At 35.7% G+C, this 23317-nt stretch overlaps 2 pseudogenes; one reads left to right on the forward strand and one right to left on the reverse strand.

Annotated features, from left to right (window-relative positions):
* The first annotated feature begins 3286 nt into the window (after nucleotides 1–3286).
* Nucleotides 3287–4366, forward strand: LOC120233062 (annotated as a pseudogene).
* Nucleotides 4367–13890: 9524 nt separating this feature from the next.
* On the reverse strand, nucleotides 13891–14107 carry LOC120233063 (annotated as a pseudogene).
* Nucleotides 14108–23317: the final 9210 nt, after the last annotated feature.

Raw genomic sequence — 23317 nt, forward strand, 5'->3', positions numbered from 1 at the left:
AACCTCCATACTATTTTCCACAATGACTATTTTCCACCAGTTTGCATTTCCACAAACAATTCATGAGGATTCCTTTTCCCTCACATCCTTACCAACACTTGTTATTTCTTGTGTTTTTGATTTTAGTCATTCTGACTGGTGTGAGGTGATATCTCATTGTAGTTTTGATTTGTATTTCCCTGATGATGAGAAATGTTAAGCATCTTTTCATGTGTCTGTTGGACATCTGCATGTCTTCTTTGGAGAAATGTCTATTCATGTCTTCTGACCATTTTTTAATTGGATTATTTGGGGGTTTTTTGGTGTTAAGTTCTTTATTTTGGATAATAACCTTTTAGCAGATATGTCCTTTGTAAATATCTTCTTCCACTCTGTAGGTTGTCTTTTAATTTTGTTCATTGTTTCTTTTGCTGTACAGAAGCTTTTTATTTTAATGACATCCTGATAGCCTGTTTTTGCTTTTATTTTCATTGTCCCAGGAGACAAATCTAGAAAAGTTTCTATGGCTGTCAAAGAGATTACTGTCTGTGTTCTCTTCTAGGATTTTTTGGTTTTAGGTCTCACACTTAGGTCTTTAATCCATTTTTATTTTATTTTTGTGTTTGGTGTAAGAAAGTTGTTGTCCAGTTTTCCTAGCACTGTTTGTTGAAGAGACTTTTTTTCATTGGATATTCTTTCCTGCTTTGTCAAAGATTAATTGACCATATAGTTGTGGGTTCATTTCTGAGTTTTCTATTCTGTTGCATTGATCTCTGTGCCTGTTTTTGTGCTAGTACCATACTGTTTTGATCAATACAGCTTTGTAATATAACTTGAATTCTGGAATTGTGATGCCTGCAGCTTTGCTTTTCATTTTCAAGGTTACTTTGGCTATGTGGGTCTTTTGTGGTTCCATACAAATTGTGGGATTATTTGCTCTAGCTCTGTGAAAAATTCTGTTGGTAGTTTGATAGGAATTGCTTTAAATTTGTCCCATTTACAATTGCACCAAAGACAATAAGATGCGTAGAATAAACCTAACCAAAGAGATGAAAGACTTGTAGTCTGAAAACTATAAACCACTGATGAAATATATTGAAGGTCGCACAAAGAATTGGAAAGACATTCCATGTTCATGGATTGGAAAAGCAAATATTGTTAAAATGTCTACTACCTATATCATCTAGTTTATTTTTAATTTCATTTATTGTGTTCTAGATTTCTGATTGGTTCTTTTTTTATGTTTTTTCTTTGTTAAGGTTCTCACTGATGTCTCCACTTTTTTCCTTAAGTTTAGTGAATATCTTCATGATTGTTACCTTAAGTTCTCTATCAGGCATATTACTTATATCCATTTTGCTTAGGTATCTTGCTGTGGTTTTGTCTTGTTATTTCATTTGGGGTATATTCCTATGTTTTCTCATTTTGTTTAATTCTCTGTGTCTGTTTCTCTGTGTTTGGGATCTCAGCTACATTTCCTACTCTTAAAAGTAAAGGCCTTATGAAGAGGACCTGCAGTGCCGTGTCCCCTGTTCAGTATAAACTGGCACTTTAGCTAAAGCTATGTATGTTGTGTGCACCTAGCTGTTGTGTCCTGGCCACTTTCTCTTTCAGTCTAGTTGTCTTCAGAGGCTCTCTTTGCATTCTGTGGTCCCCAGCCAGAATGGGGTGCACAATTTTAACAAGGTGCACCTTGGGCTTCCACAGGGCCCACTACTGCTGCCAATGCCACTGGGACTGAGGGTCTAGAAAATACATGGGTAAGGAAAGGAAGTTTTGGCAAGGTTTGCACTGGTTTTCTGGGGGAAGATACCCATAGAGGCTGGACTGAGGCAAGGGTTACTGGGATCTGCCAAAGGGCTGTGGGGGGCAAGGCTTGGCGTAAGCCATTTAGGTAGTGAATGTGGGCATTGTGCTGATTCCTGCAGGTGGCCTTGTGTTTATGCAAGGGGATGGAGAGGGAGATGTCGCCTGCCAGCTTCTTTGTTCCTGAAGAAGTCCCTCCGTGAACTCTGCCCCTCTGGGACATGCTCTGAGATATGTAAATAACTTCCCCTCCTGTTTGACCCTCATGTTTTTCAACCTGTTGCTTCTATGCTGTACGGGCTGTTTGTTGTGCTATCTAAGGGCAGGATCTCAGCTTTCTATCACCCTCTGGACTCTCCCAGAGCTGTACCCTCTGATTTTTAAAATTTCAGGCTTTAAGTCTCACTGGTTATTAAAACTCTAGAAATTTGGCTCCTTTAGTTTTGTAAAACCAAATATTATAGGGATTTCTCTTCCTCATGTGGGCTTCTTGGTGTGATAGTCTGTTTTTTGCTCTTCTCTACACCCACAGCTGCCTCCCCTGCACTGAGTGGAAGGCCACAGTTTCACTCCCTACCATGTGTCTGCCCTTCTTACCCTCTTTGATGTGGCATCTTCTCTACCTTTAGTTGTGGAGTTTGTTCTGCCAGTCTTCAGGCTGTTTTCTGGGTTATTACACTGATGTGAGTGTTATCTAGTTGTATTTGTGGGACAAGCTAAGTTTAGGGTCTTTTTACTCTGCCAATTTGGCCCTTCTCTTGCTGTATGTTTTCAGTTGATTCATCTAACTGTATGATTCAGTTGTCTTTATTTGGTCTGTGAGCCCTTCTGTTTTGGTACCTCTGGGAGAGTCTGCCTAGTAGACTACTTGGGAGGCTACTATGCATCAAGTTATTTGCTACTGTGGTGATGATTTACTTTAAATTTGATAAGATTCAAGTTTAGTTATATAATAAAGCCACTTTATTTCACTTGCCTTTTAGTATTAAGAGAAAGAGAAGAAAGTGCCTTGTGTTATGCATGGGAACATCATCCTTCATGTGTCAAAGCTGAATGAAAGCTGAAAACCTCTGAACTAGAAAACTAGCATTCCAGATCAAAGCTCTGAAATCCTAATCTGACACTACCAACAGGCCAGACTGTCCTCCCAAATGCAAAGGTCAAAGATAGAATATGGTTAAAAAGTGATAGATGTGAAGAATTTCAGAGGTACAGTATTCAGTCAACTTCTGTAGTATAGAAGTCAAATTTTTTTAGTTCCTACAAGGTTTTTTTTTTTGTCTTCAAATGCTACAGAGGAAATGACTGCCTGAATTTATCTAAATAATCTCATTTTTAAACTTGATTTTGCTTTAAAAAACAAAAAGTTGAGAGAAACAAAATTGAGCTACCTGACTTTAAAAAAATATTTAAAGGGATATTTAAAATGTGCCATTCTTCTTCAACAATGGTTAGTATAAAAATATTTTGAAGAGGCGTCTGGTCTGCCCACAGTGAATGAATGGAGTGGCCCAACAGCTTGGTGGCCACTCTGAAGGCAGATGGGGCAGAGGGGGATCCTGAGGCAAAGAAGTGTCTTCTATACGTGGACCTCTATGTGTGGACTTCTATATGTGAACATTTGTGTGGAGTTTGCCTCGGTTGCAAGCTGTGACACTGCCGTGGCTCAGTGCTACCTGGTGGAGAATGACTGGGAGATGGAAAGAGCACTAAACTTGTACTTCGAGCCCCCTGTGGAGGAGGGCACTTTGGAAAGCTGTCCTGAGACCCCAGCCAGGTCCAAGTCCTGTGTTAACCTAACGAATGAAGAAACAACTGATTCCATTAGTTCTAAAACCAGTACATCTGAAGATATTGAGCATTTGATTTTATCAAATATTGTAAAATATTTAATCAAATATTGATTTGATAAAATCAAATATTTCAAATATTTGTAATTTGTATAGGAGGTTATTCCCCCATATTTGTAGCTACCTAAAGAAGAGAGCAAGCAGTGATAAGATTATTACAGGTCATGAAGGAGGATATTTCACAGCTATAATGCTGAAGAAATCAAGAATGAAATTTAAAATCCAAGAGATTATCCTTTTTCCAAATACAAAAATGATGAAAAACCTTTTTGTGTGTGTATGCAACTGTGTCGGGAAATGAACTTTGCCTTATGACTTCTCATTTGGAGAGCATGAGACAGCATGCTAAGGAAAAAATTAATTGGTTAAAAATGATTTTAAAGAAAATGCAAGGGGCTCCAGAGTCGTCTATAGTTATAGTTGCAGGAGATACAAATTTAAGGGATCACAAAGTTACCAGATATGGTGGTTTACCCAACAATAATTTGGATGTCTGGGAGTTTTGGGGCAAATCTAAGCATTGCCTGTATGCATGGAATACACAAATGAACTCTAATCTTCAAATATCTGCTACTTGTAAGCTTTGTTTTAATGAATGTTTCAGAACAGCAGCAGAAAGTGGTCATATTGTTTCTCAAAGTTTGGACCTCTTTGGGTTGCAAAAACTGGACTGTGGTAGATTTCCTAGTGATCACTGGGGTCTTCTGTGCAACTGACATGTGATATTATAAAATGGTTTTCAAATAAGTTTTACATTTTCTGGTAATTTCATTCTGGATTTTGCAAATGTAATTTCCTATATGGAAAGGTAGGTTTAATACAGAGGAATTAATATCCCAGGTCACTGTCACAGAAGAAAACGCTGCTGTGATTTTATTTTGTGCACTGTGTCCTCAGATTTCAAAACTAAATATTGATGTTTATTCAAATTCAAGCATACCTGGTGTTCAGAATATGAGACTTCTTAACAGGCCACCAGGACCCTTGGAGCTTTTAATAGTGCTCAGAGTTCCAGCTGGTTCTCAAACAGGGCCACATTGTCTCTGGGCTAGCCTTTATATTTTGTTTATTTTTAAAATCAGGCACCAGATAGTTTATATTTTAAGTAAATATTTAACAGTAAAAATAAGAGATTATTGAGGTTGGCGGATTGGATCTTTTCATTATATTTTACAAATTCTGATTATCTTAAATGAAAAAGCCATGATTATGTACATTTAAATAGGCGACAACTATCCTATAGCAGACTTTGTTTTTGTCAGCTAATAGTACATAATTGGTCACCTGTAAGTGAAACCTTATGATTTTAAGTTCTTCAACTTTTAAAAATTCATGTTTGTCAACATGTCACCATTCATGTCGCCAACAGAAGCAAATAGGCTTGATAATGATTAAAGTCAGTTTTATGGCTGCACTGTACTTTTTTCCTAAGAGAAAAATAAGTGTAAAGAGGAATAGTCTTTTAGATTTACTTCTTATAAAGTTGAATTCTTTCACATGGGAGGGATAAGGAGCACTTTTTAATGTGCTTAAGAAAACATTTTTAAAGGGGCACTGGTAGCTGAGTTGGTAAGTGGCCAACTTCAGCTCAAGTCATGATCTCGTGATTGGTAGGTTTGAGCCCTGTGTTGGGCTCTGTGCTGACAGCTCAGAGCCTGGAGCCTGCTTTGGATTCTGTGTCTCCCTCTCTCTGCATCCCCACCTGCCGCCCCACCATTGCCTGCTCATACTCTGTCTTTCTCTTTCTCTCAAAAATAAAAATAAATATAAAAAGTTTAATCTTAAGTTAAAAAATAAACATTTTTAATAAAAGTGTACTTTAAGGAATTTTACTTGTTTAAAAAATTTTTTTGAAGAGAAATGGAAGCAATAGAAAAATATTTTAACAGGGATGTCATCAAATCTCCTTTTTATTTCTAATTCATTGGCATGAAATATGTGTTATGAGTTTTAAATTAAGATGTTTAGTCATTGGAGCTTTATAACCATTCTCAAACCAGCAACCCCTGGACATAGTGCTGAATCGTTTAATCATAATGCATCATTCAACTCTAGCCAATCCCTCTATTCTGAATTTTTAGTAAAACAATTTAGTTATTTGAATAATAACTAAAGTTATTTGAATAGGCCAGCTGGTGGCCTATTCTCTATACTGCAAATAATAGAAGGATTTGTAAGCTACTCATGTTGCCTTTTTTCAGTGTACTTAGGAAGATAGAATGTTAATTTATATTTTAATCACTTCATAATCATTGAATGTGTCAAATCTGTTCATCTGAAGTGGAGGAAGGATGTCCAAAAGAGGGACATCAAAGATTAATTTCAGTTAATTCTTAAATTAATGTTTCCAGCTAAAAGCTAAAGTATAGACACTAATTTGGTATGAAATTGATAGATGTATGTGTGCGTTACATATGTTTATGTTTCTTCACTTGTAGAGAAATTTTAGAGAAAGTAGGCAAGGTTGCCTTACCTAGATGAAAGAAAGTTTACAAATTGGATACATGTTTGGTATATAAAAGGGTTTTTAGACATGCTACTCCTTACCACTCCAGATTATAGAGTAATCACAAGGAATACAGGAACACCTGGTCCTAAAAGTAAGTCATTGTCAGAGCAGTATATGAAAATGGAGAAGGAAATGGAGAGTTCTCAGATATGTTTTGCCTCAGTAGTGGCAAAATCAACTATAAACTAAATGCTGCTTTGTTCCTCCTAACAACCCTCACAAGCAAGACCTGAATGTATCACACTGGTTCTAAGTGGCTTAATAGCACTCCAGAATATGGCTCAAGAATATTTATCGAAATGCAAAAATAAACTCCACACCCGAAAAACAAATAATCCAATGAAGAAATGGGCAGAAGACATGAACACACTTCTCCAAAGACGACATCCAGATGGCCAACAGACACATGAAACAATCCTCAGCGTCACTCATCATCAGGGAAATACAAATCAAAGCCACACTCAGATACCACCTTACGCCAGTCAGAATGGCTAAAATGAACAAATCAGGAGACTCTAGATGCTGGTTAGGATGTGGAGAAACGGGCACCCTCCTACACTGTTGGTGGGAATGTAAATGGGTAGAGCCCCTCTGGAAAACAGTGTGCAGGTTCCTCAAAAAATTAACAATAGAACTCCCCTACCCAGCAGTAGCACTGCTAGGAATTTACCCAAGGGATACAGGAGTGCTGATGCATAGGGGTACATGTACCCCAGTGTTCATAGCAGCACTTTCAACAGTAGCCAAATCACAGAAAGAGCCTAAATGTCCATCAATGACAAATGGATCAAGAAGATGTGGTTTATATATAATATACAATGGAATACTACATGGCAATGAGAAAGAATGAAATCTGGCCATTTGTAGAAACGTCGATGGAACTCAAGGATGTGATGCTAAGTGAAATAAGTCAGGCAGAGAACGACAGACATCATATGTCTTCACTCATATGTGGAACAGGAAAAACTTAACAGAGGACTATGGGAGAGGGGCAGGAGAAAAATAGTAGAGGGAGGGAGGCAAACCATAAGAAACTCTGAGAACAAACTGAGAGTTGATGAGGGTGGGGAAGAGGGGGAAAGAGGTGATGGGCATGAAGGAGGGGACTTGTGATGAGCACTGGGTGTTATATGGAAACCAACTTGACAATAAACTATAAAAGAAAAAAAAGAAATGCAAAAATATACTGCATCCAACAAGATAAAATAATGTCTAGGATTCAATAAAAATTATCAGCATGAAAAGAAGCAAGGTATTATCCATAAGGAGGTGAAAAATATTCTTTTAAATCAATCCAGATGTGACACAAAAGAATTGGTTAACCAAGATGGTAAACAGTTACTATAGCTATACTTCCTATGTTCAGGAAGCTGGAGTAAATGTTGTACATGTTAGGTAAAGCCAGAAGATGTTAAAAAGGCCTAAATTGGACTTCCAGGGATTAAAACTACAGTGTGTAAAGGGAAAAATATAGTTGGTGAGTTGGAGTCATGATAGATTAGACATTGCAGAAGTGATTACTGAACTTTAAGACACAGCAATTGAAAGTATACAAATAAACACACAGAAAAAAATTACTGATGCCCCCAACAGACCATTAGTATTTAATATTTCTTACAGTGCAAGTCTATGGTAGATAAAATGAATCCTTTCAGTTTTTGCCTGCTTCTAAATGTCTTTATTTTGACTCAATTTTTTAAAATGTTTTATTTATTTCTAGGCAAGAGAGAGAGACAGCATGAGCAGGGAAGGGTCAGAGAGAGAGGGAGACACAGACTCTGAAGCAGACTCCAGGCCCTGAGCTGGCAGTCAGCACAGAGCCCGACGCGGGGCTCGAACCCACGAACCGTGAGATCATGACCTAAGCGAATGTCAGACGCTTAACCAACTAAGCCACCCAGGCGCCCCAAGAGTCTCTTATGTTTTGTCCCACTCCCTGTGTTTATATTATTTTTGCTTCCCTTTCTTTGTGTTCATCTGTTTTGTATCTTAAATTCTTCATATGAGTGAAGTCATATATTTGTCTTTCTCTGAATAATTTTGCTTAGCATAATACCCCCTAGTTCCATCCATGTAGTTTCATTCTTTTTGATTACCGAGTATTACTCCATTAAACATATATACCACATCTTCTTTATCCATTCATCTGTCGATGGACTTTTGGGCTCTTTCCATACTTTGGCTATTGTTGATACTGGCTGTCAACAATAAACATTGGGGTGCATGTGCCCCTTTGAAACATCATACCTGTACTCTTGGATAAATACCTAGTAGTGCAATTGCTGGGTCATAGGGTTGTTCTATTTTTATTTTTTTGAGGCACCTCCATACTGTTTTCTAGAGTGGCTGCACCAGTTTGCCTTCCCACCAGCAGTGCAAAAAAGATCCTCTTTCTCTGCATCTTCACCAACATCTGTTGTTGCCCGAGTTGTTAATTTTAGCCATTCTGACAGGTGTGAGGTGGTATCTCGTTGTGATTTTGATTCATATTTCCCTGATGATGACTGATGTTGAGCCTTTTTTCATATGTCATCTACATGGTATCTGGATGTCTTTTTCGGGATAGTGTATTTTGACTTCATTTTTTAAAATTAAATTTTTTTTAATGTTTTATTTATTTTTGAGAGATAGAGACAGCGTGATCTGAGGAGGGTCAGAGAGAGAGGGAGATCCAGAATCTAAAGACAGGCTCCAGGCTCTGAGCTAGCTGTCAGCACAGAGCCCAACGTGGGGCTTGAGCCCATGAATGGTGAGATCATGACCTGAGCCAAAGTCAGACGCTTAACCGACTGAGCGACCTGGCCGCCCCTTGACCTCATTTTTAAAGGACATTTTTGTAGGATGTAGAATTCTAGATTAACAGTTTTTCTTTTTTCTCCAAGAACTTTGAGATGCCATTACACTGCTCACCCCTTTCATTTTTTCTTTCTTTCTGATAACAGGGCAGGCATCATTCTCATCATTGTTTATTGTATGTAATATTTCTTCATCTGATTTCAAGTTTGTATCTTTATCCTTTAGATTTCAGCAGTATGACTATGATATCCTGTATGAGGTGTGGTTTTCTTTGTATTTACTCTTCTAGGGTTTCTTCTTAACTTCTTAAGTTGATGTCTTCTATCAATTTTGGAAAATTGTCACTCATTACTTATATTTCTTCTTCTCTGTTGTTGTTGTTGTTGTTCTGGGACTCCAGATATGCAAATGATAGCCTATTTGATAGTGTTTCAAGTTATTGAAGTTTCTGATTACCATTTTTTTTTAAATTTTTTCTCTTTGTGTTATAATTTGGATAATTTAAGTTTTCTTCTGATTCAGTGATTCATGTGATGTGTTCAGTGTGCCAATAAGCCTATCAAAATAATTCTTAGTCTTATATTTTAGTTTTCATTTTTAGGATTATCATCTGGCCCCTTTTTGTAGTTTTCATCTTTATGCTATAATTCCCCATCTGTTCACACGTTACCTACCTTTTTTACATGAAATTTCTTAATTTGTTTATTATTATTATTTTAAAGTCACTCTGATAATTCTAGCACTTGGACCATCTTTGGGTCAGGTTTTAATTGCCTGTTTCTCTCTTGAGAACAAGTCACTTTGTGTGTGTGTGTCTGTGTGTGTGTGGAGTGTGTGTGTGTGTGTGTGTGTATGTGAGATTGATGGTTTGATATAGAATCTGAGGAAAATGAAATATCATTTTCATGATATAGGTATAAATATATACTTAGAAAGGGGCACATTCCTTTTGTCAGGCCACTAAAAGGGAGATAAGATCTGAGGAGCTGAGTCAATCGTATCTGTAATTGAGTTGAATCTGGGCTTGGCTCTTTCTTTAGTTGGATTTATTTCATCACAGACTTCAAATAATTTGTTCAAGGGATAAGAATTTTCTTTTTAATCAGACTTGGGTCCTGTGTGTCTAGAGGGTCTGTTTCCAGTCCCCTGCTTTGCCTTCAGCCTTCCTTAGGTCCTGGTTCTCTTCATCTCAGAAGGATGTCCTTCAGCATTCTTGCCTCTGCCCCAGCCAAAATCAGTCATTGCTTGGTACTCACTGGGGATCCCAAGTATTTAAAGAGTTCAGTTCATTCTCCTCTGCTCTCCAGACTGCAAGAAACGGCCTATGATTATACCTCAGGGAGAGTCTCAGCTTTGTTGCTCCTCTCCTAGTCATAGTTTATCACTGTCTCTAACTCAGTGTTAGGCCCGGAGAATTTATAGAACTTGCTTCCCTTCTTCTTTCCTGCCCTCAGAGTTCATGAGGTCCTTCACACCGTACGTCAGACGAGCAGGTCTCTCTCAGCATTCCTGCCCCTCTTCAGTAAAGTTAGTCGCCTGCTGCCTTGTATCAATCACCATAAAGCCCCAGTGTTTGAAGGTTTCTTTCAGCATTCCTGCCATAGCACTGGTATTCCTCATGAGCACTCTGTGAAGGCCTGTGAGAAAGTGTTGAAGGTGGGCATACTCTGTCCTAAGGATTCTAAACTACCACACTTGGTCTACCAAATCAAAATGTTTTAAAAGTTCAGCAGTTTTCTTTTTACCTATTTCTCTGCAAGTTTCTCCATTTCCACTTCACCTAGGATGAAAGAAAACTGTTGGGTCTCTTCACTCTAGAGAGAAGTTTATAACTTTCTGGATTTTAATTCATTAGATATTTCCTCCCACATTTAGCTCTCTGATGAATTTTTAATAAACTATGATTTTATTAGTTATCTGTCTTGTTATTGTTAGAGTAGAAATGGCATTCTCTCATAACTTTCTACATTCTAAGCAGAGCTGACACCTGGCATTTACATATAAATGATTATTTTCTCCCTCCACACACACACACACACAACATACAAATATACACACATACACACACACATACACATATATATACACAGTTTTGACAAAGTTATTCTAATTGACAAAAATTTGGAGAGGAATTCTTTCAGAATATCATCATAGTCCTTTGAATATCCTTAATGGTAGAAAATCTTTAGTTCCAAAAAGTCATATTTGCTCTAAAATAAAAATGGCATCCAAAATTAAGTTTGTAAATAATGCCGACAATGAAATTTAGTAATGTTTTTTAGTAAAAACAATGTAATTATAAAATAGGCTGATTTTTCTTAAGTCTCTCTTTACTTTGAAGGCAATTTTACACAAGCAGTTCAAAACTAGTTTTGAGTGATAACAGCATAATTGAAATAAGAAAACTATTTCTAATGATGGCTGCTTGATTATAGAATAGTAATTTTAACCAAGTATTGAGGAACGTGTAATTTTTAAATTCATTTTTATTGTTCATATATCTACCCTTGAACCAGTTTTTAAAAATACTTTAAAATATTTCAAATGTTAGGGGCATCTGGGTGGCTTGTTGGTTGAGCGTCCTATTCTTGATTTTGGCTCAGGTCATGATCTCACAGTTAATGAGATCAAGCCCCTCATTGAGCTCCATGCTCACAATGCAGAGCTTGCTTTGGATTCTCTCTGCCCCTTTCCTGTGCAGGCTCCCTTTCTCTCTTTCTCTCTCCCCATCTCAAAATAAATAAATAAATGTTTAAAATAGTGCAAATTTTGTTATTCTTGTAGTCTAAATAATGCAATTCAAATGATAATATACAGTTTACCATTTTATGGTTTTCTTTCTAAATGCAAAAGTAAGTTATTTTTAAGTTTTCTTGAAAACATATCATAACACATTTTCACTTTGTTTACAATTAACTTTAAATGACTTGTTTAGAGAGGAGAATAGACACATTTTATTCATGAAAACAGAAGTGGAAACTTTTGCAAATTTTTTTTTTTTTTGTAAAACCACCACAGAAAAGTACTCATTTATGGGATCAGATGTGGTTAAAGCTGCCTGCAGAGGGCAGCACTCTATGTGAAATCAGAAGTTGCTAGGGAAATGCTTCTGAACTTTTGGCTCATGTGCCAGAGCTTGGTCTATGTTTTGAGAAACGTTTATTGAATTTTATTTATTGAATTTTAAACAGTTAAGAAATTTTGGAACACTTTCTTTTGAGGTCGAATGTTCTGACTAGGTGCTTATTTATTTGATTTTTTTCTGTCAAATATTAAAATTTAAGGACATAAAATAATGATTTATTGCAAATCTACTGCCTTCTGGGTAATATACAATTTATTTTAATTGTTGAAACTGACTTCTTTTGAAGTTCACTTGCAACCTCATGTTTTAAGGATTCCAGGATTCATTGCATAAAACCATGTTTGCAACATTCTTACATTTTATGATTTTATGAGTGCCTATTATGTTTCCATTAAGACATTCAGTTTTTTTCTTCCAAACTGTTTTCTTAAGCTTTTTATTCATATGGAAGATTTTTCATCTGTCAATTTCCAATCCAAAAAATGTATTATTTTTCAGTAATTTTAAGTGTAATCTCCTTTGCAAATGTTTTTTTCCCCTGACTTATTTTATTTATCTTTATTTTTCTCTCCTTCTCTTTTAATTCTGTATTTGTTGACACATGCACACATATAGCAATAAGAGCTTGGTGCCTCACCAGCATTCTGTAATTATATCTTCTACATTAATGCCTAACCCAACTTTTTCCTTTCCTTTTTTCTTTTTTTTAATTATAAAATATATATACTTACAGAAGAGTTTATAAAATATATTTATGCTGTTTAATGAATAACGAAATAAAATAAGCATAGTATAAACCATGTCAAAAAATAGAACCTTGGCAGCATCCAAGCACACCCACTTAGTTCCTGGCTTCCTCCCTAGTTATAATCCTATCCCTCCAGCCTGGAGATATCCACTCTTCTGGCTTTGCGATAACTATACCTTTCTCTTTATGCTTTTACAACCTATACATGCATTCTTTTTTTTTTTTTTTAAATGTTTTATTTATTTCTAGGAGGGAGAGAGAGAGAGAGAGACAGCATGAGCAGAGGAGGGTCAGAGAGAGAGGGAGTCACAGACTGAAACAGGTTCCAGGCTCTGAGCTGGCAGTCGGCACAGAGCCCGATGCGGGGCTCGAACCCACGAACCGCGAGATCATGACCTAAGCGAAAGTCAGACGCTTAACCGACTAAGCCACCCAGGCGCCCCTACATGCATTCTTTTTAAAAAAAAATTTTAAATCTCTATTTATTTTTGAGAGAGAGAGAAAGAGAGAGTGAGCAGAAGAGGGGCAGAGAGAAGGAGACACAGAATCTGAAGCAGGCTCCAGGCTTTGAGCTGTCAGCACAGAGCCTGATGCGGGACTCGAACCCACGGACCGTGAGATCATAACCTGAGCCAAGTTGGACACTTAACCGATTGAGCCACACAGGCGCTCCCTGTATCTGCATTCTTAAACAATAGTCTGTTTTTGCCTGTTTTGAACTTAATATGAGTGGAATCATACTGTTGGAATGTTTTTTCATATTTTAAGCTTTTAAGTTGTGTATTAAAAATTGTGCATTTCAATAATTAAAATCGTCTGAACACAGACATGGTACGCTGATTAAATTGCATTTTGCAACTTACAGGACACCTTGTACCAACTTGGTTTTTACTCTGGATTTCACTGTTGTCCCACCCAGCTTCTTCCTTCACCAACATGCAAGTTCTTTTCCTTCCCTCCCCAACCAGACATGCAGATGGAGGAGGCAATCTCAGTGTTCTTCCCAGTAGTTCTGATTCTTTGATGAGGAAAGGACAGCAGACATTTAAATTTGATCCAACCTCTTTGCACCTTCTATTGTTAAAGAGCTAAAAGAAGTAAAATGAGAAGGCAGTGCTTGTGGAATGTACAGTGCTTACTGGTGGCGCACACATCATTATGATTTGTCTGCTTGCTTCTCCTGTTCAGTCGTTTCTTTTGAAGACAGTGGACTTTTCTCATGCTTTTCTGCCTTCTTCAATTTCAACTTAATGGAATTTCTCCATCTCAGCCATATGGGGTTTTTCAGACATGGTTGCAGAGGAAGCAGAGCGATGCTTTCCAGCAAGTAGAGTCTGATCTGCAGTGGCTGCTGCCAAGTGCCCGGGTGGAATTATTTTTATGTTACTTCTTTTGTTTAATATTGTGTTTGCAATGCCATGCATACTATAACATTGGACTATGTCATTTTCTTAGTGATATACTGTTTCATTGTATTAATGTTTCACAACTCATTCATGCTACTGTAAGTAGACATTCAGGTTGTTTACAGTTTTTGATTACTGTAAAATAAGACTGCTGCTAATATCCTTACAGGTACATGCTAGGGTATATGTTTATATGCTTTTAGGATATGTACTGGCATACTTTAATATTTCCCTGATGAAAAATCTCTTGGATTTTGGAATCCAAACTTTAGAATCTAGGTGTCTTTGCAATAACACTTGTCAGCTGATGTTTCATATGAAAAATTTGTATTTATGTCCAAATTTTTGGAAATTTTAAGGAAAACTGTGTGTGTGGGTGGCTGTAGGGGAACTCTTGAATTATATTCTTTTTTTTTTTTTTAATGATTTATTTATTTCTAGGAGAGAGAGAGACAGCGTGAGCAGGGGAGGGTCAGAGAGAGAGGGAGTCACAGACTGAAACAGGCTCCAGTCTCTGAGCTGGCAGTCAGCACAGAGCCAAAAGCGGGGATAGAACCCACGAACCGCGAGATCATGACCAAAGCGAAAGTCGGACGCTTAACCGACTAAGCCACCCAGGCGCCCCTTGAATTATATTCTAAGTAGAATTGTTAAGTGGTAACATTTTGAAAAGTGCAGTCATAATCAATAAAGGGCATGTATGATGGTTAATTTTATGTGTTAACTTGGCTGGGGGTGGAGGTGCCCAGATATTTGGTTAAACAGTATTCTCTATGTATCTATGAGGGTGTTTTGGGATGAGATTAACATTCAAATGGAGTAAACAGATCATCCTGTGCAATGTGGGTGAGCCTCATCTAATTCACTGATGGTATGAATAGGAAAAAAAGGCTTAGTAAAGGAATATTTGCTTTCTTTGCCTATCTTATAGCTGGAACATTGGTCTTCTCCTGCCTTCAGACTTGGACTTGGACTAGAACTATACCATTGGCTTTCCTGGGTCTTCAGCAGATTCCTGGGTCTCGACAGCAGATCTTGGGACTTCTCAGTCTTCATAATCATGTGAGCCAATTCCTTATCATAAGTCATATATCATATATAAATATCCAATCAACTGGGTTTCTCTAGAGAACCCAGACTAATACAGCATGTTGCTGTTGCTATATACAAAGTAATTGTTTGAAATAACCATATCGATCATTTAATGAACATTTCAGTCATTTTACATGTTAATATCACAGCTTTACTGCGAATTAGTTATGTTTTAGGAAATTGGTTGAGATTTTGAGTTAATACATAAAATGTTATAATTTTTCTTACTTAGAATATTTCAATTATTATTTTTAATGTGTAATTTATAAAAATAGGTTTCTGATTTTAAGTGGTGAATATCTAAAGTGGGAAATGCTATACCTAAAATGGAAATTTGGGGTCATAGATTGTATGAATCTTCAACTTGGTTAAATAATACCAAGTTGTATTCTAAAAGTATGGTACAAATATTGTCACCAGGTGTCTGTTGGAATTCTGTTGCTTACATCCTCACTGAGAGGGTAACTAAATATCCCAATTTTTGAGGAAATGTTTTACAGAAAATGCCTGTCATAAAACATAAAAGGTAATATAGAATTAGAAAAAAATAATTTCATAGACTCAAATGATATTATATATTAAGGGAAGGCATATTAATTGATATCAAAAATCATTAAGTAAATGGTTAATGGGAAACTTGGTTAATTGCTAAACAAAAGTATCACATGTTACTTTTTTAATAGCAAGGGGAAAACTTATCTGCTTAGTGGAGAGGAAAACAAAATAACATAAGAATCAAGCAATTGCAGCATTACTATTGGCTGCTCATCAAATAATATGTGCTTTTTGATACAATGTCACATGAAGTTCCTGTTGCCTATTAATTATTCTAGGCAACACTATTTAAGTTGGATTTATTATGCCTCAGAGAGAACGTGCAATTTAAAGAAATGTTGGATATAAACAAACAAGTTAAATGAGAACGTAGCCAAGAAACTAGACAAAATTAATGATGTTCTGCAGGAGATAAATTAGGCTGTATTCTTTAAAAAGTTATTATAGTGAAAAAGACATTGTGGTTGATTATGAGAAACTAATGGACATAAAAACCAGATACAACTGGCCCTACATTTGATACTTGAATGGACAAACCACCAATATGTGACATTTGGGGATCAAATGGGGGCTTTTGAAAATAGTCTCAATATCACAGGAGATAAAATGTACTGAAAGTAGAGGTCATTTATTGCAAAAAGTAGGTTGAGGAAAAACATATGCAGTATGAATATGAAGCATATGCAAAGGAATGTGTGTGTGGGGAGGGGTAAAGATTTGGAAATACAGAATTAAGGTAATTAGTAGTGGTGGTCTCTGGTGATGAAAGATTGATTTCATTATGTTTTTCAATTTTTCTACAATGCATATACACTGCTTTTGTAACAACTTTTTAAGAACATAAACTAGATAATAAAAAGTTATTCAATCTAGTATATTTCCTGGTAAAAATTAAGATATAAAGACAAGTGTCTGCCTAATAATAATTGTATGTATTTAAGATGACTAGCGTCTTACATGCTAGGTAATCTTCCTGAAGTAGTGAGTGCTTTGATTATTATCAAAACGACTAGTCCATAGGGTCATAAATCATCTAGTGTCCTTTTCTTCCCCGTTGCTTATGTGCATTTTAATATGGATCTTAAAATAAGTAGAACATGTCTTACTCTATTCCTCCAGCTTCTTCTTTCTCCTACGATCTCTTGAAAGCCTGGATTATAATCTGTCAGTTTTATTGCATGAGAAATTCTTCTGTTGATTGGTTTAGTCATAAAACAAGGATTAGACAATTTTGATGCATGAATCAGGGAATATGAAAGTGACTAAATAAGGCTCTTTGTCCTCAAGGAAAATACCAATCCAGAAGGGAGAGGAAAAAGACGGGTGCTATATAGCTCTGCAAACAAAATAATTTTCAAAACAATGTAATTTCATTCATTTTCTTCACCAAATATTTATAAGTGTTTACTTAGTTGCTAGTCTCTGTGCTAAATACTGGGCTTCAGAGAAAAAAATACACTTTCTTCCTGTGAGTTATCAATAGTCCAAGATAGACTAATAAACAGAAAAGGAGACTAATCACAAGCAGTATGATTAGTAGCACTGACTCAGTGGCTCTCAAATGGGGAGTATTTTGCTCCCCAGAGGACATTTAGCCATGCCTGGAGGTATTTTGATTGTCACGATTGCAGTATGTGTGCCACTGGTATCTACCAGATAGAGGTCCAGGATACTCCTAATGTCCTACAATGCACAGGACAGTTCTGCCCAACAAAGAGTATTAGGACAAAAATATCAGTAGTGCTGCGGTTGAGAAATCTTTCACTACTCATGGTGTTTTGGGATTTGTATAAGAGGGGTGTCTAACACAGTAAAGGTGAGTGGGGAAGAAGAATGCCTGCATTGCATCTGAACTGAAGTTTGAAGAACAGCTGGACTTAACCAGACAGAGGACACCAGATGTGTTATAAGAAGTGTGTGCAGAGTGCTGTAGGAACATGAGGGAAGGGAAGTCAAATTTCGGGAGATGATGAGGAGTGGGCATGCAAAGACAATTGTCAAGGAAGGATTCTCAGGGATGTTTGAGCTTTTACAAAAGGATGACTAGGGTGTTGTCAATGGGCATAGGTTTGTGGGGGATGGTGTTGGAAAAGTTCTTGAATGTCATTTCAAATTGAGGTAACTCTGCCAAAATAATTTTTTATTTTGAGAAGTGATATTTTTAGTCTTATAAAACAACAACAACAAAACTGCATATGCCAATAGTAATTCATTGTATTGTAGGGGGTCATCATATTTTTTAGAAATCACATATTTAAAAAACTATTGAACTCAGTTGCAATGATGATGATTAATATGATATATTAATTGCAGTTTCAATTTCCAAGTACTGTATTTGAGAATTTTTAGATATATCTTTATTAATTTCTAGTTAAATTCTGTTGTGGTCAATAGACATACTTTGTATGATTTCTATTCTTTTAAATTTGGTGAAGTTTGTTTTAAGAGCCCCAAGATGGTCTATCTTGTTGAATATTCTACAGGCACTTGAAAGAAATGCTTACTCAGATGTTGGATGGAGTGTTATAAATGTCAAAAATATGACATTATATTGACAGATCAGTTGATAGTGTTGCTTATGTCTCCTATATCTTTACTGATTTCCTGTCTCTTTGTCTTAGCAGTTACCGAGAGAGGAGTGTTGAAGTGTCAGTCTGTAATTGTGGATTTATCTATTTCTCCTTTCAGCACTATCAGGTTTTGTATTTTTGTATTTTGAGGTTATGTTTTTAGGAGTGTGCCTAGAATTTTTAGCTCATCTTAGAGAACTGGCCCATTCATTATTTAATTTTTCTTTTAAACATTGGTAACATTCTTTTTTCGGAAGTAACTTTATATGATGGGATAGCCACTCCAGCTTTCTTTTGTTGGTGTTGGCAAGGTATATCTTTTCTCATCATTTTACTTCTAATCTATGTTTTTATATTAAGGGAGCTTCTTATAAATAGCATGTACTTAAAAAAATCCAGTTTGACAATCTCTGTTTTTAATTAGTATGTTTTAGATAATTCACAATTTATCAGTTTTAATATGGTTAGATTAAAATCTATAATCTTACCTTCTATTTATCTGTTCTTCTTTTATCCTCTTTCACTGCTCTTTGGTTAACTGAACATTTTTCTTATGATTTAATTTATCTTCACTATTGACTTATTATTTATACTTAAAAATTTTTTTAGTAGTTCCCTTAGGATGTATCTTCAATTAATCAGTCTTCAGTTAATTAGTCTGTGTCTAACAAATGTTTAACAACTGCACTGCAGGACAGGAAAAAACAAAAAAGCCCTGCTTTGTAGTATTTGATGGTTTCTGTGATTTAACCACTCCAACCATAGCCAATTTCAAGCAACCACTGTGACTTCACTGAATGTGGAGATAAGAAAAAATGAGCACAATCATTGCCTTCAGACAGTACAAGCCTGCTCCAGTATACACTACAAAAATACATTATTTTTCTAGGACCTACAACTTTAATTCTCAAGCTTTCCAATATCCAAGAAATCTGCAACTTCAGATTCACCCTTTTGCAAATATTTATTCTCTTATTGTTAAAGCTTCAGTTTCATTAAAAATTATTATATCCCCTTCATAGGATTTCTTTCTACTTTCAAAAACACAACATACACTAATTTGTATCAACTGTACCCAAATCAATCTAAAGGCAAAACAAAACAAGGAGATGCATCAAACCATTTTGCAAAGAAAAGTTGTTTATGACAGCTAGCCAGAAGTCAGCTGCCATAACCCTGGGGCTTAGAGCAGACTTAATTTGGGGGAAAGGATCTGGGAGGGCTAAAGTCCAGCTTTTGCATATTTTCTTACCAAGAGAATATGACTCATTGGATTGATATAGGTTAGCCAGAAGTTCTGTGTTTTAAAGATCTAAAAATAGCTACTTTGGTGCTCACTCATAACCAGCTACTAACTCCCCCTGAGTGAGCCAAGTGGTGACTATGGCCTAATAAGATGACATCCTAAGATGTTATTTACAACAGGACAGAGGAAATGGAACAAATACTGAACATTTGGAACCTTCTGGGAGAGTCTGTTGTGTAACAGTCTTAAGAGTATTTCAATTCCAATGTCTCTTTATAGAACAGAGAGCCTGAACCACTCATGGGAATGCTAAAATAAAGATTTGGGTAGGGGTTATGTGTTGAATAGAAAAATTAAAGAAACTATTGCTCAAGACTTTTGACTGAGAACTCAAATGCTAAGAGTCTGGGAAGGGTCATAAAGAGACTACAGTATGTATTTGGGATAATATTTTGAGTAATTGTGGAATTTACTGAGCAAACAGGTTAATACTTTCTGGTACTATCACTTCTCCATATTCTAGATGAAAGCAGTAAAAAGGGACTGAAAGAATCTTTAGGCTAATTTCTCATTGCTTACTCCTTTTCTTTTAATCTCCCTATGCCATGCCATCACTATTTATCAACATTCTTCTAAAGGAGACATTGGGGAGGAAGCGTCTGACTGGCTCAGTCAGAAAAGTATGTGACTCTTAGTCTTGAGGTCATGAGTTCAAGGCCCACGTGGGGTGCAGAGATTACTAAAAATAAATAAACTTCAAGAAATAAAGGAAAAATTGGAACATAAAACACATCATTATGATAAATAAAACCATATAGGCCAGAGTTGTAAATCATTTAGATTTTTTAGGGATAGTGATTCCAAAGCATTCCTTAGTTAACTACTATTGTTATCAATCATCTTGAGAGCCAAGAAATTCAGATTTGGGTTCCCCCCCAAATATATACTTTTATCATCCTATGAAATAAACAATACTTACTTAGATTTGTCCTAATAACACCTTAAACCTACAAGAATAATTTTAAGTTACATTATAGCTACTTCCACATTGTCTTGTTTCTTTTAAGCCATGTATTTTTTCTAAGATAAAAGCAATGTGAGGTGCCTGGGTGACTCAGTTGGTTAAGCATTCAATTCTTGATTTCAGCTCAGGTTATGATCTCACAATTCATGAGATCAAGCCCTGCAATGCGCTCTGTGCTGATGGTGCAGAGCCAGCTTGGGATTCTCTCTCTCCCTCTTTCTCTGCCTCTCCCTACGCTCATGCACCTGTGCTCTCTCTTTCAAAATAAATAACTAAGCTAAACTAAACTAAACTCAACTAAACTAAAAGGAATGCATACTCATTATTTAAAAAATTAGAAACTATAGATAATACTTAAAATAAAACAGAAAAATCAACCATTACCCTAACACAATATTACCCTAATGTTACTGTTAACATTAATGGTATTTTATCTACATCATCTTAATGCACATAAATTTTTTAAGTTTATTTATTTTGAGAGGGGGGGAGCATGTGTATGCTAGTGGGGTAGGGACAGAGAAAGAGAGGGAGAGAGAGAATCCCAAGCAGGCCCCACACTGTCAGTGCAGAGCCTGATGTGGTGCTCAAAACCAAGAACTGTGAGATCATGACCTGAGCCCAAATCAAGAGTCCCTTAACCAACTGAGCCACCCAGGTGCCCCTGCACATAAATATTTCTAAAAATTGGAACTATACTGTATATATACAATTTCAAATACTAACATTTCCATCAAGTATATATAAAAGAATGTTCCTTGTCCTATAGAACATTTAGACTCTAGTTTTATTTGCTAAGTTATATTCTACCATACGGATGCTTCATAATGTAATCATGCTTCAATAATGTAATGGTGCTTCAAATAGTCCATCAGTACAGTTCCCTTTTCTGCAATTTTAAAATTCCTTGTCTCTAGTCCTTTATCTCTAATTTCAAAATCCAGACAGCTGTGAAATTAAAAGTGTTTTTGGAATTCATCTGAGGGCACCTGGACTGGCCTGATCTAATTTGGTGACAAGGCTCATCTAAACTGATGTGAAACTATTGACTATCTATGTTTATTCCATTTAAAGGGAGATATTTCCTAGAAGAAATATTAATAGATTATTGGGTGTTGCTCTAAACCTTCAGGGGTTTAGTCTATGCATTGTTAAGTCCAAAAAATTGATGAATTCCAAAAAATTCCTCTCTAAGTGTTTCAGATAAGAGATCATGAATTTATTTTAGATATTTTTTGTTTTCATAAATAATATTGCAATGAGCATTTCTGTGCTTACATTTTTTGTGTACTTTGTATTATTTCCACAGGGGTACCCTTTATTGATTATATAATCAATTGAACATTATGAACTCTGAAGTTTTTTACTTATTTCCCAGAAAGCTTTATCATCAGCAATAAAGAAGATTGCTCAGCCTATGACATTCTTACTTGGCTTAGTAATTAAAGATTGGGCTCATTCAGTAGGCACCCCCAAGTTTCATTGTCAATTTAACTCATATGTCTTTGATGAATAGCAAACTTAAAATTTATTTATATTTAAAAAATTTTTTGACTTCTGTGAGTAATCAATCTTTTGCTCATTTTTCTATTGGATTGCTAGTGTTTTTCATAATAATTTATATTTTTAACAAAATTAATTCCCTTTCTGTATTATTTATGGTAAACATTATTCTAATTTTTCTACTAATTTTGTTTTTGGTATTTCATGTAGTCAAACTTATTGATTTTGCAATTATGTATTTTATTTAAAAAGCATAATACTTGCAGTATACAACATACACTGTATTGTCTATAAAACATGAAATAACCAAAATCAATATGTAATTAATATCCTTAGTAGCTTGGTTTTTGCCTACTACACTTGCTGAAATTCAATGGAGGGTATAGTATGGACTTCTAATACTACTATTTGTGTCCATTTTTAAAGTATATTGTAGTTATGGGGCACCTGCGTGGCTCAGTGGTTTAAGTGTCTACCTTCAGCTCAGGTCATGATTTCATAGTTCCTGAGTTCAAGTCCTGTGGCTCTGTGCTGACAGCATGGAGTCTGGAGCATGCTTCAAATTCTGTGTCTCCCTCTTGCTCTCTGCCCCTCCACCACTCACACTCTGTCTCTCTCTCTCTCTCTTTCAAAAATAAACATTAAAGTGTATGACAGTTTTCATATTTTTTATTATATGAAATGTACAGACATTCTTAATAATAGACATAATTTTATTATGAATTGAAATATATTTATTTATATTTATAATTTAATTATTTACCTGATTTTCCTTTGTTCAATGTTACTATCACCAACTGACTTTCTTTGTGTTTACCTTATTCAATATATCTTGAGCTATCATTTTTCTTTTTAACTTATTTATGCCATTTTGTTTCATTTTTTTAAACTACTTTTACAGTGCTGAATTTAAGATATTTAGATTTACTGTTGCAATAGGTATATCTGTTCTGTTGCGTTTCGGATTCTTTTATTAATCCTTGACATTTCTCTTTGTTTATGCCTTTTAAATATATCATATGCTTCCCCAGTATTTGTGATGGTAAATGTTCTGTTCTAAAATTTCACAAGTATTATATGTAAATTAAAAATATTTAGTTTATATCTAATTGTCTGACTCCATAATTACATATTTGAGTCCTCATGAC

This window comes from Hyaena hyaena, unplaced genomic scaffold, assembly GCF_003009895.1.
Source record: "Hyaena hyaena isolate Hyena2069 unplaced genomic scaffold, ASM300989v1 scaffold_83, whole genome shotgun sequence".
NCBI classification, from domain to species: domain Eukaryota; kingdom Metazoa; phylum Chordata; class Mammalia; order Carnivora; family Hyaenidae; genus Hyaena; species Hyaena hyaena.